Below are 14,068 nucleotides of genomic sequence, written 5' to 3'. Positions count from 1 at the left end.
ATAATTACTGTAAGTGATTCTCCCACTCTAATCTTGGAAAAATATGCTTTGTGAATATTTTGGTTCTCTGAGTTCCTTAATGCAAATAAACACTCTCCAGCAATGAGAGTATCTGACAGATCTTCAAAACAATAATCAGTGAGCTATGAAATTAATTTGCTATTGCAAAACGAGATTAAAAATATTGTGAAGTTACAGACTGGTGGTGGCCTAACTTATCTGTAAATCCTTAAGCTTAATGGAAATCATAGGTCTTAACTTTAAAAAAAAATTCAATGATGACCACCAAAATGCTTGCATAACCTTCTCTATAAACCAAACATATTTGGGGTATATTCATGTTTATATCACAGATTTCCTGATCATATGCTGATTTCCTTCTAAGAGCCATAATGTTCTTATCAAATAAATCAGTAAAAGCCAACATTTATCATTCACATCATCTGCTAAAAACAGATGCAAATGGAAAGAAAACTCTATTAGACTACCATAAGTGCTTTTTAAACTGTAGAAGTGCTTAGAAATAGAACAGCAAAAGCATTTAGTGAGCATCAAGGGGTAGCTGGATTCCAAAATACTACTTGATCCCCATACAGAGTACAATTGTAACTTATGCTCTTAATTGCATTCTATTTTATTCAAATGCATGTGTTATGTTCATTTTATCTAAATTGATGCATCTGTCTGTACACTAAAAATGCTGCTTCAATCAAAGACACAAAATACAGAGCTTTATTTTATGGTGTAGTAGTTGAAGATTAGAAAGGATAAAAGGATGATCTTTCATATAAAGGTTTATGGCATCAAATCATATGGATTTAACCTATATTGTTACTTACATAGGAACTATAGTGAAAGAAGACAGTAAATCAAAACTAAAAAATGGTTGTCTTGTTTCATGTGAAAGGAAAGGGAATGCATCACTTTTGTTAACAAACATTTCACTCACTGGATAGCTTAATTTTAAAAAGATTTGTATGATTTTATGACCATGGATAACATTTATAATAACAAGCAATGAGAATTTAGTCTCATGCTTGTTCTACATGGCAGTCACTTTCTGTGGTGAAGAGATTTTTCTCTGTGCAAAGTAATGTTCTTGCCATCATTTGTCTAAAAGCTTGTCTTTTGTATCACCAGGAACATTTATGCTTTTCTAAAGCAGTTGTGAGGTAGTTGTGAGGAATTGCTATTGGTGAGTAAACTCAGACATGATATCATGAGATACATTGGACATGATGGAATAGTGAACAGCATATTACAAATTTTTTTTTAATTTCTTTTGGTCTGCTTTAGTTTCATATGATTTTACAGCTTTTAAAATATGACTGGTTTTCCCCTTAGTTATAGAGCATTAATTTTCCCAAATTCTAATATCACTCCCACTGGCCACTTTAAGTCCTTGGATAAAAAGAAATGAAAGGAGTATATCAGTGGCAGGATAAAGTGGAGTAAATAAGAAAAAGGGTTTCCAGCCTGCAGCACATGACTCAAGTTCTCATGGAGATTGACTCCACATTACAAGTGACTTGAGATAAAAAATTTAAAATTAGTCCTTTCAATATTCTAATATTTCCTATAGCAGAGCTTGGAGAAAGTATGGAACTGGAAACCTGAAGCAGAGTTATGTGGCTCAACTTTGAATTTTGAAACTCTTGCTTTTTTAAATGTTATAAAATGGCACTTGTCTTAGAATATGGTACACTGTTTAAAAGCAATTGCACTGTCAGAGAACAGTATGTTCTCTTTAAACTATTCATTGGAGAACATCTATTTTATTGAGCCTTGAATTGGAGTAACAAGTCATATAAAGTTTGACCTAGATAAAGTGTCTATGAGAAATCATTCAATATAAAAGGTTAAAATTAATTTATATCTAATTAAACACATGAAAAAAATCTATAGCATATTTCTAATATTGTGTCAATACCCTATTTATTTTTGGCTCTACTCAAAAGAAAAGCTGTTGTGCAGGGTTTCAATATCCTGGGGACATGATTTTTTGGGTGTCCTTAATTTACACCACAGCCCTGAAAATCCAGGACACAGAGCAACTGCTTTTAGTTCTTCTATCCTCTTGCTGGGAAACCCAGTGACAGACTGATTCTTTCCAGCAGTCTCAGGCCTCATCCTTCATCCTCAGTGCAGAAAAATGCAGAGTTGGAAGAGTGAACAAGCTTTGATTTAGATTTTCTTCCATGCCAATTATTTATATGCTGGAGAAAAATGATCTGCACAGGTGCCATGAATACATAGTGTACAGGCTGCAGTGTCAGGGAGATTCCTGTCTGTCCCTTGAAGGGAGCTTCAGAAAAAATCTGTCCTGTTGATAAAAGGAACCTGGACAATGGGCTGTATGTATCCCACTCTTACACCCAGGACTCAGGAGTCATCTAAACATCATCACCAATAAATATTTCTCATCACCTAGAGCCTCTGAGACACTGCCAAGGGGCTGACAGAGGTGACACGAGGGGTGGGGATGACCTGTGCAGTTCTGAAGTACCACCAGGAGACTATGGGAGATAGGCTGGATCTTGACAAACAACTCTCTCTGTGTTCCAACTGAATCTTAAACACAACGTACCCATTGATTTCCTTTCCAGTATGTCACTGTCACTTGCAGCATATCTAAATAGAATTTAAGCTGTCCGAGACAAATATTTTAACGCAGAATTCTCCAGGAAGCTGCAGCCCAATAATATAGTAATGTTTTAGTATTTCATCTCGCGGGAGGCAGTTTGCCTCACATTAAGACAATCACTCAGACAGTTTAAAAGAAAGTATTCTCACATTTTCCTTGTTGCCAGGATAATAGGCAAAAAGAGTGTCTGCTCTCCTTGTTTCATGTCAATCTTTGGCTGTGCCTTCATCTTTTCACAGAGAGTATAATTCAAAACAACTCTTACTGTGTTCTAACAGTGTCAAGGCCACTGTAAACTGATCAACCATAGGTAATAGAATTAGCAGAGTAAAACATGATCTTTAAACAATTTTATGAAGTATGATTTGAACCCAACTTGTTTATGCTTTCACATCAAATGCAGTGTCCTTTCTTGCTGCAATTAATATAAAATAAATTGTGCCAGTCATTTGCAATAATAAAAATATTCTGTCCTTTGCTGTTTAATTCTGAAAGGAAACTCAATCAGCCAGGATGTTGCACTAAAGCACAGGGCATGAGGAAAAGCAACAAGCCAAGGGCTGAACTGGATGCATCATTTCAACATCACCGAGTCCTACAGCACCCTCACTTTATGCTGTTGTACTTTGAAAGTGTACTTGCTTATCTTCAAATTTTATTTAGAAGGTGCTCAAGCATTTTAGAGAATCACAAATTTGCATGATTTTCTTTGCTCTGTTTTCTCCAGTCAAGGATGAAAGCAGCCAGCTTCCTAAAGTCAGTTGAGAGATTTATATTTACTTCAGTTCCAGACCTAACAGTTGATAAACTGATGTATAATTAAATCCAAATAATAAATCCCTTAGACAGAATAAACTGTAAGACCATGGTCCTGTCTTTTAACTGGTCTTGACTTTTAACTTGTCTTTTAAAGCAATTCCTGTAATGTCAAAGAGACTGCTGATATGAATAAAGAATACAGAAATGGAAAGAGTATCAGAATTGTTTCCAAATAATTAAGAAATTATTCTTATGTAGGATACTAGGTTTTATTGACATAAAAATAAGTTTATAAATCTACATATATGCAATTTTATATATTTATATATTTATAGTACTATATATATATACATGCAAGATACAGAGGGTTTTTTTGTTTTCTGTTTTTTCTATAAAAATTATACATGCACATTTTTCATCTCTAAGTGCAAATTCTATACCTCTGAAGCAGGTAGATTCCTATGTAATATTAGATTCTAATAGATTATTATTACTAATTTTTTTCTGTTTTTCTCTTCCTCCCTCTGGATATCTAGATACAATAGCTTTCTAGATACAATTTCTTTCAATTCAGCATTTAGCAGCTTTACTTTGCTAGCTAACTTGGGTCTTCTTTACCACAGTTTGTATCTGTATTTAGGTATCCCCAAAAAATGAGGAACTAATATTTCAGATATTGAAATGGTATGTAAGATTACTTTAGACTGAGGAGGTGAGATGATTTATTTTCATGCTTTTTTTATTAGCATTTGTGTTATGAAATTGTTATGTCTGGGGAGAAAGTAAAGGGCTACAGTCCATTATAGGCAAATCATTCCCTGCTCTTGGCAATTATATCCCAATTATATCCCAATTTCTGTTTCCGGCAGCACCTGTCTTAATTCCTCAAAGTCTTTATTTGCTATAAATTCACACATTCAGGTTAAAAAAAGTAATTTGAGTATCATGTTACAGTCTAGTGTATGTAACCTAAAAAGTCTTTATTTGCTATAAATTCACACATTCAGGTGAAAAAAAGTAATTTGAGTATCATGTTACAGTCTAGTGTATGTAACCTAAGTGCAGGTCTGTCTCCAGGAGATGGATGACTAAGAAAAGGATGAAATTAAACTGGTTCTGTAACAAACTATCTCACCCTACATATGATACAATATTTGTCTTGAACTGCACACCCTGTTTTTTCAAAAAAGTGCCAGAAATTATTTTTTACAGAAATGCAGTAACATTTGGCAGGGTATCCAAACTCTGGAATGCTGTGTCCAATGAAGTTTTGAAGTCTCTGATCATGGAGATATTCAAAACTCAACCAGACATAGCCCTGAGGCTGAATTTTGTTTGAGTAGAGGGCTTGGCCTGTGTGACATGCAGAGAGGACTTGCAGCTTCACCTAGTCTGTAATTCTGTGATTTGTTAGCCATGTCAGATCTTACAGTAGTTATTGATCTTATATGATTTCACAAAGTTTATTTCCTGAAGAATTCAAAAGTGTTTTTTTTCTCTGAGCTTGTGACCTGTCACACAGGTTGAATAGATGAAAACAAAGCTGAATAGTGCAGCTGAAAATCAATATAAAGCAACGAATATGCCTGATGGATGTAGCTATGAGTTAGTCATTCTTTCAGCTGTCTGGACTTGTAAAGTAAAAAATGCCCACAACCAACCAATCAAATTTACAGTCTGAAAAACATGAGTTGCTAGAAAGAAGTTCCAAAACACTACCAATAAATAAAAGGATAATTTTACTACAAATATTTCTTTTCTGCTAAAAGACAAAAGTGAGATTGAGTTTCCCAAGATGAGCTCTGAGACAATGGAAAGGATCCACTACAGGGTTTCCGTGATTGTGAGGAGCATGAGACACACAACCTAATAGAAATGTTGCAGGGAGCTGGACTAGTTAGGAATTCTAAAGCATAAGAAGGAGTATGACTGAGATTACTTGGGGTTATGAAGGCATAAAGAAAACTCATTTTGTTTGTGGGAAACAGTAAAAAAAAGTGTAATGGCCAGGTATGTTCCTCAGGCTAGGAATAAATAGATGTTCAGTAGGAGAGTAGTGAACACTGGATCAGATTTTAGAGCAGATCTGGACTCCCCATATTGGACATTTCCAAGACTTATCTTGACATAGCTATGGATGGCTTGATAAACCTGTACTTGACCACATGTATGCAGCTAACGATCCTTGTTTCTTCATATGACTTGAAAAAACTTGAAACTTTGTAAAGCAGACACTGCAGCAACTAAGTCTCATACAAAGCAGGCATTGTTTTTTCTTAATTACTGACCACCAATAAGTGTGTTTGAAAGAAAACATTATGTGACATAGTCCAGACTGGTTTACAGTGCCTAAAACAAAATAGATTTATCTAAAAGACCTATTTCTTTTCTTTAAATGCTGTTCTATCAAAGGGCCATTCTCTGTATAAGAAGGGAGACTGACAATTAGATATTCTGAAAAAGAAAAATTCCTTTTTTTGAGAGCTGTGAGGAGATTAGATTAGAAGAAAGACTCCAAATACTCTAGTAATGACAGGAAAAAAGCTATACTGAAAAAAGTAAACAAATGCAACTATCTTAAAATAAGGCATTTGAATAATTTTATTTATTGATTCAGATATTCAGTGGTGTTTGAGCGCTATTTTAATAATAACCTTTTAAAAGGCTGAAAGGCTAATGTGCAGGTACCAAAAAGGTATTTCTGACATGCACAGCCATTTAGGTTTTTCACAGAATCTAATTTTAAGCACCTGATTTCCACTCCTTAATAAAGAGCCAGTCTTTTTATTCCTCCCTTGTTCAATGCTAGAAGGAAATCCCTCTCAAAAACAATTCAGAACAGCTACAATGAAAGGATCTCCATCTCTGTAATGAAGACAGACTAAAAGTAGCCTCTTAATTTATGGCCCCATGCAAAGCAGGCATTTAAAGCTTACCCACTTTCAAATGACACTTGCATTTTCAAGTACTTATTTTATATCTGTACATACGTACATTAGTATTTTGTGTCACTAAGGGCTCTTAAATGTATCTCTCCATTGTGTTAGCAAATCTTGCAGTTTATTTGTACAAACTGTAGCATAAGGATATATGACATATTTAAATACATCCAGATTGGAAAACGTGACTGCTGGTGTACTTTAGTAGTCTTTCTACATGTCTACGTGCATCTGAAGCCAATACAAAAGTCTTTCCAGCTGTGACCAATACTTTACTTTCCATAATTTCCCATGAAATTCAACCAAAATAATATTTATTACACTGAAAACTCATATTAATTTGTTGTCATAAATGCTTATTGCATAGTCTTCTAAAAATTTGATCTTGGATTAGCCTTGAACAGTTCTGTAAGTGAAAACACACAAACAAAGAAAAGCAAGCCAGCAAAATTGCCTGGAACACCTAAAGGCTAACGAATCAACCAGAGTAAAAACTTTTAATTTCCTGAAATATTTTCAGTCTTTGCTTTTTGTTTTTTAAGGATTACATGTTTTTCACATGAAGTACAAAACCATATTTTACCCCATTAGAATAGCAGAATTATATACTGAGTCAGGTTATTCTTTTGAAATATACAAGGAAAATATTGGGTATATTAAGCTGGACAGGTGAATTTGTTTTTGAGTATCTTGATGGACAAGGGACCATCAAATATATTCTTACATAGAGAATAAGACTGAGTAATGTAAATTCTTCTTTCACTCTGCATCTGTCTCTCACCTTCTTTTTAATCTTTTCCTCCCTATGGTTTTTCTATAGTAACTGGGAGCTATCCCAGTATGTCTCTGTTAAGTCACTCTCAAAGTGTCTTCAGATAAGATTAATCCAATACAGAAGTTAATTTCTGAGTTACTGATCTAGAGTGCTTTTAGATTCAAAGTGAACATAATCACTTCCGGTTTGAAATCATAGAATGGAAGTCTAAAACAGGCTGAGTGGATACCAAAAGAAATTTTCTCATTAAATCTGTCAGGGAAGAACTCAGCTTTGCTACTGTTGCTGAAACTGAAGATAGTGGGGTAGCGGGAGAGAGTGAAGGAAAGGCTGGACTTATGGTATTCCTGCTGTTGTATGGCATGTAATGAAAGTGGGAAACTTTTGCTTATAAAAGCATGGACTGATCAAGCAGTGACATGGAGCATCACTGAAAGGTAGGCATGAATCGGTCAATACTGGAAGGAAGAAAACAATTTTATCGTGTGTGGTCAGCTGTTCCTCTTCCAAAGGACAGTATTCCTCTCATATAAGAAAAAGGAAGAAAAGGGATTGATAACCTCACAGGTTATCAATCTCGTATGTCCCAAATAAATTTTGAGACATTTTCCTAAAAAAAAACTGAAAAGACCAATTCCCACTCCTATTTATCTCTGTTGAATTGTGCAGTAGAGCTGATGAAGTGCTTTGTGAAAAATTGAAATCAGAAATGAAGGTAAAATGAAGAACTGAGTGCACTTTATGGAACTAGAAATTACCACCCTTTAACAAAAGTGATACTATACCCATCCACATTTTTTGAGACTGTTAGGTTTGCATGGAATTTTGCTGTTGTTACATAAGGTTTTCTTCTCAGCTGAGTAGGTGAATTGACAACAACTTCTGCAAATCTCAGAACTGGTCTGCTTTTGCCCTAGTGAATGTTTCAGAGAGGCAAAAAACAAAAGCAAGCTGAGACAATTCAGTACCAAAGTGATGCAAGGGCAATCACTCAATCAGTCTGGAAAAAAAAATGAACGGGTTAAAAACTGCGCAACTAAACCTATAACATCTTCATATTTCTCTCCATTTTCCTCTTTAGAATTAATAAGGCAAAGTAAGAATGATTTTGTCCTTGCTGGTAGGTTATTTAGGATACACTTTGAATCCTTGTTGTACATTCCTGAGTATGAAATCTGGACAGAATTTGAATTATATAACTTTTCTCCAAAATATATATATATTGGCTTGTGACAAAATAATTTCTTTCAGGTTGAAACAAAGGACAGTATAAAAGCTATCCATCACTCAGGAAGACAGCTGTTGCTACAGATTGCATAAGGGAACGAGAAGGAGAAGTTCAAGGTTTTGTGGAGGTTGGTGAATGACTGAATATCCTTTACTTCCATATTTTCTCTGCAATTTTTTCACTTAAATAGTGAAAAAATTCTAAACTGTGCAGCAGTTAATATGGCAAGTCACTTTTTGCAATACCTGACAGAACACTTCAAGGGGGTTTTCTGTGTGGATCAGGATTTATGTTTGATTTGAAAAAATTGCACTGTGTACAAAAGGACTATATGCACAGTATGCTGTGCAATATATACATGAAAATTGTACTGAATTTTTCTCTTAGAGGCAATGTTTTTCAATAATACATCCTTGATGTTCTTTATTATGTTGATATGTTTCATAATTAATATATACAAAAATATCAATGAAAGTGCTCTGTATCTAGCTACTTTAAAACATTTTACTAATTACCTAAGCCTGTGACAAATCCACACCTGCCCCTGGTTTATCTGAAATAGAGAAATTTAGAAAAGGAGAATGAAAATATGTCAAAAAACATAATATAGAGCAAATTTTAAAAAAAAATAAATATATGTAATTTAGTCTTCATAGTTTTGAAAATACAGTGCATAGTAGATGTTCATAAAGGAAAAGATAGGATGAATTACCTCAAATTTAGATTTCTCATGGTGTGAGTACCAAATGCAAAGATATTTACCTTGCATTTTGATCTGTAGATGTCATTACAGATTTATGCCAAAAATGGAAGTGAACTTTTTTAGAATCATCAAAAGGATTACTGAATAATTAAAAACCACTGCTATATACTCCTGCAAAAAAACCCCATAAAATGATTTGTCAAAGAGTTGTGATTGATATGCATCTGCAAATTAGTCAAATAGTAGCATTTTCATCTTGTTTGGTGCTTTAACCCTTGGATTTTTTTTTTTTTTTCATAGAAATTATGATCATTTTTCCCACTTCATACAGTGTTAAGATCCCTGATAGTATACTACAAAAAAAGCTTTTATGTACTTCACAGCATTATTCAAGGTCAGGAATATATTTGGTCTGCACTTCATTGTCTAGATCATTTCTACTGTAGCAGAGACAACAGAAATCAAACAGATGTGACAAGAAGCGAAAGGAAAAATACCTTAGACACATAGACATAACAATGAGGAAGAGCAATTAGTCAAAATAGTATCAAAAATATACTGGTGTGATAACTGTCAGAAATTAGGTTTTAAAAATATATATATATAGTCCCAGATACTAAGCTAAAGCTAGTTGGTATGTATGTCAATATAAATATATATATGACACTTTTAATTAATTAGATTGCAAAATTAATGATCTAAAATTTACAAAGTACTCCATGTTGAGAAAATGTAGTCCATTTTACATTATTAACACCAGCCTTCAGGAATTAAGAAAACTGGTTGAAGTTGTTTTTCTGTGACTTCCAGCTAAATTTAATCTCTTGCATAACTAACTTTTATTTGATTCTTTCAGGACCTTCGTTCAGCTGAGAAGTGGATCATGGTATTTTTGGCTAGTAAGCCAATGTATAGACAGTTGGAGTCTAGGGGTTTTTTTGTCAACAACAACAGTTTGTCAACTACATTTATATTAAAATAAATTTTAAAAATGCCTAAGGCAGTCATAAATCTGGTCCCGTAATATTAGAATCTCTTTGTTATAATATCTATGCAGGTTACACTGTAGTTGCAACTTAGTGGTGAGCATGTAAGTTATATATGTGTCATATCACAAACCTGCTGAAAAGGTATTCAATAAAATTTTAACACATTCAAAATCTCTTTTTTCCATAACATTACTGAGTCACCATAGAAAAAACAATGTACTTATTTTCCCATTTATATTATTAGAATTTAATTTGAGAAGACTATTTCAGAAACACACATTTCAGATTTCTTGTGCCAATTGAATTTTGAAGCAGTTCATATAACTGAGCAGCTGTTCTGCTGCTCTGGTTTTGAAATGGAGTAACAGAGTTGGCTTCAAAATCAAAATCAGGAAAACTGATGAGTTCTCATGAGTTTCCTTCAATTGCAGAAACCAGTGACTCGTTGCTTATTACTGATTAGAATTTTGAACTCAGTTATGACAGGTTCATATTGAACCTAGAAGTTGTTTTTACATTTCTGTGGCTCACAGATAAGATTTTAAAATTAAATCTTTCTTGAAATAATTTCTGTCTCATCAAAACAAGTATTAAAGTCTCCATGACTTAAATAGAAAGGAAATAAATAATAGAAAGGAAATTGATAATAAATGAGCATTTGATAATAATATTTCATTTAATTGATTCCCAGTTTGTATGGATTTAACTGTCAAGAGAAAGAGATACTGTACTTATCCTTGATCACTTCTAGAAAAAAAAATCTAAGAACTATGACTTGAAATCAATGTGGATTTTAAAACTGAATACAGAATAGGAGTCTGGACCCTAAAGCAGCAAAGGAAGCAATTTAAAGTTGAGGATTGAAAAACAGGTAGGAAAATTATGGGAGTTTTCCAACTTCTATATTCTGCCATTTTCATTCTCACTAGTACTCCAGATGTAACAATGAAAACTCACCTTGAAGTCTATTTTTTTGTGTCTTTTTTTTTCCTTTGTTTTCCATCTGCTATACTTTAGGACATGAACTAAAGGGCAAATTTCTTCACTCTCTATTTTGTTTTTCTTTTTAAATTTGGAGTAAAATTTTCAGAGAAGCTAAACTGCTTGAGTCCATGGAATTCTTACTATGTATCAAAGCACTAACATTATACTAATTTCTGGAACTGAAAAGGATCTCAACCTACTTGTGCAAGAAGGTTAATTTTTCAGATACTTGCATTGTATTTTTTTTTCTTTTTCTTTCCATGTCCTGTCCTTTTCATGACCTGATAAGGAGCTAAACCTGCTCCATATGAAAACATTATGACAACCTCTTTGAGGCAGGAAGTTTATTCAAATAACTGGTTTTCAATTATTCATATCCATATTAATATGTTGTATGTACTAACTTTTGACCCAGACTTCCTTATATCTTAAGTTGTTTTAATCTGTTTTTTTTTCCCTTCTCTAATCCTTCAGTCATTAGGAAATTACAAACATTACTCACATTCCCTTCTGGCTTTTGTATTTGTAGGCTGAAGAAACAATATACTTTTAATTCCATGTTCTAAATTAGTTTTCACCCCCTTGTTATTCAAGTAATCCTTCCTTTTGTATTCTCACATTCCCAACCATTTGTTTTCTTAATTATGAATTGAATTGTATGTATGGTGTTTCTCATGTCTTGTCAGTAATGTGTATGCTTCCCTTTTGTTACTGGATGTCTCATCAGCTCTTCAGCACTGCCTTTTTTGACTTGTATTGTCATGGGAATACATAGTCCTCTATTGATCAACTACTGCAACAGTTTAGTTTTTCTTTCAATCAACCCCAACAAGAAAGAAAATTCTGCTTGCCATTTTTCATTTTGTGTTGCTGATTTTCAGCTTGTATGTTTGTCTGCTCATAAATGGTTTGTATTGGAAGGAACTGTAAAGGTCATCGTTTTCCAAACCCCCTGCCATGGACTGGGACACATTCTACTAGACCAGGTTGCTCAAAACCCCATCCAAGTTGGCTTTGAACATTCCCAGGAATAGGGTATCCACAACTTCTCTGGACAACCTGATCCTGAGGGTCTCATCACCCTCAGGAAGTAATTTCTTCTTAATGTGCAATCAAAACTTGCTCTATTTCAGTTTAAAGCCATATGCTATGTCCTATCAGTACATGCCATTGTAAAAAGTCCCACTTCAGATCTCTTTCAGACTTCTTTTAAGTACTGGAATCTTATTTTCTCCCTAGAATCTTATTTTCTCCAGGTTAAACAATTCCAACTTTCTTGGCCTGTCCTAATAGGAGAGGTTATCCAGCCATGTAATCATCAAAATCATTCAGTTTTTCCTTTTATTGTACTCTTTTTTCAATAGAAGTCATCCTTTCTGAGTTGCTGCAGTCAAAATACATTACTATATTCCAGTTTTGGAGAGGGTTTCTTGTTTGTGGTTTGTTGTTTGGTGAGTATTTAATGTAAACATTGTAAAGTAGAACTATTAGTGTGCTTTCTGATGGCTTCCAAGAAATCATATTACCAGTCCAATGGTCCTGTATTAATTTATACATCTAATTAACTATAATGAATGCAAGACACTTGCACATCTAAAAACTTCAGTTCTTTATGGTTTGTTTGTTTGGCAGTGCAAAAGCTTCTTGATGCCAAAAGCCTCTTAATTAATGACTGTAGTGTAGATACTCATAATAATTTACTATAACTGACTTGGGGAGTTGTAAGATTTTCTGCATTTGATTTTCAGTCATGCAATGTATTTATTGAGGCTGTGTAGTGAAAGACAGAAATTTTAGGGCAACAGCCCATAAAAGTACAAATCTCTTCAACGACAAAAAAAAAAATTAACATTGATCTGCAGAGCAGAACTATGGTTTAGCTGTACCCATTAATTCTTGAAGTTCTTGGAAATGCACTTCAAGGACTTTGTCATTTTAGCATTCTTACCTAGCAGTTAATATTGCAGTGAATGGTTTGTTAGGACATATGTTTTCTCTTCTCAGTAGCTTTTTAGTCTCTGTTCCAGTTTTGCTTTCATTGCTGATATATTCTCTGCTATAGCACAGTGAGGCATAATAAACCTAAATTCTTAGCACTTTCTAGGGTGAATATTATAGTCAGGATATTGTTATACATTTTCCTTTTAGCTAGGGGCCTAATTCCAATTCTCACTAAACTCAAGAGATCTCATTTGGATCTAATTTGGACTTAGGCTGGCTATATTTTCAACAAAGCCCAATGAATATATTTGTAATGAAATCACACACTGTGCTGGGTAGGAAATTACATAATGCAAACAAATCTGTTGTCTTCAAAATAGCTGTAATATCTACAAATCAGCCTGAAAGTCACTCTGTTTTAGATTTTCTTGCAGGTGATGTTAAGGAAGTTTTATTTGTTGAAGCTTAGTGAATATAATAAATGCTGCCAGAAAGCATTTCAACAAATGTTTTTTATTACAAAAGTTTGAATGACTAGTAAGTAAGTATAGTGAATAGCAATAGTAATGCAAAAAAGACTATGCCCTCTGGGAGCCAAAATATTTATTTCTGGTCTTTTTTCACTGAAGGAAAATTACTTGCCCTATACTATGAAATTTTACAAAGGTGTACATCCAATATGAGGTATATAAATCTGCAAGCTGAGTAAAATGTAGCCCCTTTTCTTGTATATATTGCTGTAGTTAGACATGTATCACAAGATAATTCAGGCTGTGACGGACATCAGGAGGTGTCCAGTCCAATCCCCTGCCACACGTCTCAGGACATGTCTTCCAGCACTCTCATCAGTTTTGTTGCTCTCCTCTGGATGCATTCAAGGACTTGCATATCCTTATTAAATTGTGAGGACATAATCTTTTTAAGAAACAAGTTTGATAACAGCTAGCCCTAATAATCACCTCAATGTAGGCAATTAATTCCATCTCTAGAAAGCAATATACAATTTTAAGCCCATATAAACTTTTTATAAGGACAGGTTTTTGAAAAGATCATCATGATTTTGATGATGTCTCAAAGGTAGTTCTAAGGTTTCATCAAAAGAACAA

General features: G+C 33.9%; 1 long non-coding RNA gene across 1 annotated transcript in view; it reads right to left on the bottom strand.

Moving 5' to 3' along the window:
• LOC135295244 (uncharacterized) overlaps positions 1-14,068 on the bottom strand; it is a 51,921-nt gene that overhangs the window by 16,189 nt on the left and 21,664 nt on the right. The window lies entirely within an intron of this gene.

Source organism: Passer domesticus, chromosome 2 (assembly GCF_036417665.1).
Source record: "Passer domesticus isolate bPasDom1 chromosome 2, bPasDom1.hap1, whole genome shotgun sequence".
Lineage (NCBI taxonomy): Eukaryota > Metazoa > Chordata > Aves > Passeriformes > Passeridae > Passer > Passer domesticus.
This window is presented reverse-complemented; position numbering and strand designations above follow the sequence as displayed.